The following is a 4,397-nucleotide window of genomic DNA, read 5'->3' as shown; positions in this document are numbered from 1 at the left end:
AGCTCAAACCTAAGTACTATAGTACCATCACACTGTATTATCACAATGTATTACCGACAGCTACGTCAACATCAAATCCAATTGACTACACTATGGAGACTGTACACTATACTTCCATAGACTATACTTTCAGCCATTTTAAACTTCCCGCCATTCTACTTCATTGTTACTTTTTCTGTGACTACAGACGCGTACGGAAGCAACTTCATTATTTTTGATATTCGCGAGCGAAGCCGCGGGTTAAAGCTAGTTGTTTATAATTTAAGTCAAAACTTAATTTTTTTAAAATTTCAAGAATTTTTGATTAATTACTCAGTTTCTTCTTCATTTTCTAAGAGTTTTCTCTGGAATTCGTATGCTTAGATAATAATTATCGTCGGTTTATTTATTTTTGTTAATTAGTTAATTTTAACACTAATTAGAGAAGAAAGTAAACTTGTTTTCTTCAAAAATGTTTCGTTTTGTTTTATTTTTGTTCTAGTTGAGTTTTTTTTTTCTAATTCCAATTCCGATCAACCTTTAATAAGCCCCGTCTGCACCGCGTGTTTGGGACCACCCCAATAGATAAATGCCATCGTCTTCGCGATGTGTTAAGCTGGCGGTAAACAAGCGGTCATGACTAATGGCTCGTGATGACTGTAATAATCGTGTCATCATAGGTTTGCGTCGCGCCTCGAATCTCGCTTCCATCGAGAAGAGGTGCCTCAACCCTTTCATTGCGGTAATTGCACCTTGTTCCGCCACATTGAACTGATCTAATGACAGAGTAGACCTTTTAGCGTCTTGTTAACCACACCGAACGTTAGAATCAAAAAATATTTTCGGTGCAGTCACCTATATGCTCTTTAAATTTAAAAAAATTAATAAAATCGTTTAAAAAATTAAAATTAAATTTTCATTGGTGAATTAATTCTTGGAAGATCATTAATAATTGTTGTTTATTCTCGTTGCGGTTGTCTGAATTACAAAAACACAATTTGGTCACAATTGTCGCGTACAACTGCAAAGTGTGAACGTCTCGCTTTCTTCTCTTGACAAAATATTAATTCCGATAGCATCAAACGGCTCCTCAAACTTGTCGTTTATTTGTACCGCGCCGTACAATAGCTCAATGCTTAAAGCTTAAAATGATTGATGATGCGGCTCGCCGCATGTCGACCAACCCGCAACAAAAACCGACGACTTCTTCAACTTCAACAGCGTCGAAGTGAATTCGAGGCTATTTTTTACTTTTAACAACTACCTTATTGGGCATACGCCGTCTAAATGCTCCGATATCAGTGAAATAACAAGCTCAACTTAGAAAATAATTTAATTAACGATTAATTATCGTCTGATTAATAATATTTCATTAATTTTAAATGATTCCATGCATACTTTAAGACCCAGCCTGTTTTTTGTTTTGATTTTAAACTGGTTGTTGGAAAAAATGCAAATTTAATTGTTTTGTAAATCAGTGAATAAGTTGTCAGTGCAATTGCATTAGTGATTGTAGAATTATACAAGCGTTAATGTCTTATTTATTAAGTTTGAACGTAGTTAATCTTCAACGGCCACACAAAGTCTGCTTTTAATTTATTTTCTTGGAGAAAGGCAGAAAGTCACTGGCAATATATTAAATATTCTGACAGTTTAAACGTTTTGAATTATCCAATTTCATATTATTACTCAAAAATATTTAATAATGGAAGCTATTTAGGGCAATTTTCAGGATTAAATTATATGTTTCATGGAAAATCTAATTTTAAAAAATTTATTGACGTTTGTAAATTTCAGTAAAACTCAAAAACGGTTTTTGGTTAAGAAATATTTGTTAAAACTCAAAAAAAGTTCGAAACATGCAAAAATTTTAAGATTTTAAATTGAATAAACATTTTTTTTGCCTTCAGGTCACATTTTATTACAAAAATATTATTTAAAGAAAGTAAAATTAGCGTTTACTCTCATTTTTCATTTTTTTAATAAAATTTAAAATATTTACCAGAGATGGCGACACTCGTAGGTTAAACAAACAAAAACGTAGTAAGTTATGCAACTTGCTGATCAAAATATTTATGCATTCCTTCACTCACGGCTTTATAAATGTTTTTAATATAATAGAATGGTTCACGATTAAATTTGTTTTTCATTCAGCCGAAAGTAACAATGTTTAAGATAAGAAACAAACATAAAATGCCCATGCACGCACCTATAAGCGATAACAAACAATCAATAAATTTCCAAAGCAATCTACTCAGCTACAATATATTCACTGGAAAGCATTTCAATATATTGTGGTATTTAAATCCGAGCGCATTAACAATGCAAACTTGTATTGGCCTCCGCACACACTACTACGAGTGTTTGCGCGCTGGTATTATCACTTTATTGTTTTTATCATTGTTATAATTTTATATGGCCTGTGACGAGTCACGTCGGTGAGTAATATGCGTAGTAGGTTAACATTTCCAACAGTGCAACAATCCGAAACTGAATCTGAATGCGAAAATGTTTGCTCAGCTTCTGCGCTTCAGTTTCGATGATCGCGCCGCATGAATGTTCAAACAGTTAATTCAGCAAAGGGTTATTGATCTGTCCCACTTGCATAAATGTGTTATATATAGACATAGGTGCGAAGAGGCTATCGAGAAGGGATGTTTGAAGAACTCAATGAACTTTCGCGCTCGTTTGGAGCGCACAATACCGCCGACAGACACGAGTCTACGAATCAATACGCATTTTATTGTTATTCGGTTATTCACAATATTCACGATTCATCACGCTGGATTCGCTTCCGGGAAAGGTTCAATGCATCATAGGCAAACATTCGGCGTGTCACCCTCAATGTAAACACTTCACACAGTTTAAAACGCTGTAAAAATATCGGAATAATAAAATTTATTGAATTACGCGGGATGTTGAACTCGATGTAGCAGAAAATAAAAATGGATTGAAAAATCAACCGGAAACACTTCAAGACGAAAGAATGTTAATTGATTTCCTTGGTTCACTTCATAAATATGATCATATCGGGCCGGAGAACCGAAACTCCCTTAAAATTTATTACCGGTGAATTAAAAACAAAACCCGAAAGAAAACATGAAAGATGAGAAGAATTTAATTTCACCACGCTTTGTATTACCACATATTAATGTATCGACGTATTAATATTCAATGCCCATAAATCTATTAAAATTTATTACGGAAATTAATGTTCTAATTATGATAATTTCAATATTTTAATATGTTTAGTGCACGCATTAATATGCATTACGTTTAATGATGAATTTGACGTCTTCATCTAACCGACCAGACGATTGCCACATGTATTTATTATGCTAATTTATGATGTGGTATGAATTTGATACGCTCGCTGCTCGCTGGCTGGTTACAATTAATAATTAATAAGTTTTTATTTTTCATTGATCGCGCGCGTTGATAAATTGTCAGCGTGTTGATCTTATCAATCTGAATCGATTAAGTAATTGAAATTTAGAGCGGTAATCGAGCATGCAAATACACTGTGGAATTTAATTCTACACTGATCTGTATCTCTGTTTATTAATATTTGCTTGAAAATAATTTCGAATTATCAATTAAGTTTCGAAGAATGTAAAAATCATATGATTATGATTATATTTGTAAGTATTAAACGTGAATTAAATATTTTGAATTTTTTTCGATGATGATTGTGTCTAGAGATGATATCAGTAGTGCTTGAGAATCAATTTTGTCTGAAGTACATTCAAAGTTTTATTTCTGACCGACAAAAACTAGGGAGGACAAGATTTAATCTTGAAAACGTTTAAGTTTAGACATGTTGCGGTATCTAGTGGGGAAATTCAGAACTTAACGAAAGCTCTAGTAGTGTAAAGCTGCGCTTGCAGCAAACTTTTAATACTAGGGTTACTAAGGCGTTTAAAGTGCAGATGGCAGTAAAATACGTTTTTCTAACTCAACTTTCAAAAAGTTTTCATTCGTTTTTAATCATTTTTTAGCCTTTTTTCGGTTTTTAAGGCACAAACCTCTTATAAATCTATTTATTTACCTTTGTTCTGCACTATCTGGTACTATATTAGTTAATAATTATAATATTAGTCACAAAATCATGTTTAACTATGTAAAAACAAATAAATTAAACTGAGTTTAACGCCAATTGAGTATAAAAAGTAATAATTATATTATATTGTGCTTGGAAGTAGTCATCAAGTTGTGGTAATTAAGTAGTAATCAACTAGTCATCCTAACATGTCTGTATTTTCGACAATGACGTAAGTATCGTAGGGTGATCAAAAAACACGTCAGAACGCAACGTCAGTGATAAGAATCATTCGATAAAGTGCACGATAATGTATTCGAAAGCGGGTGCTAATCCTGTTGAGTTGTGCTCACGAAATCCGATCTCCCTTTCATCAGCT

This window comes from Atheta coriaria, unplaced genomic scaffold (assembly GCF_025399875.1).
Source record: "Atheta coriaria isolate IRGN ID8LTWV9N9 unplaced genomic scaffold, Caltech_Dcor_3.1 hic_scaffold_4_pilon, whole genome shotgun sequence".
Classification (NCBI taxonomy): Eukaryota; Metazoa; Arthropoda; class Insecta; order Coleoptera; family Staphylinidae; genus Dalotia; species Dalotia coriaria.
Note: the sequence above shows the minus strand (reverse complement) of the source record.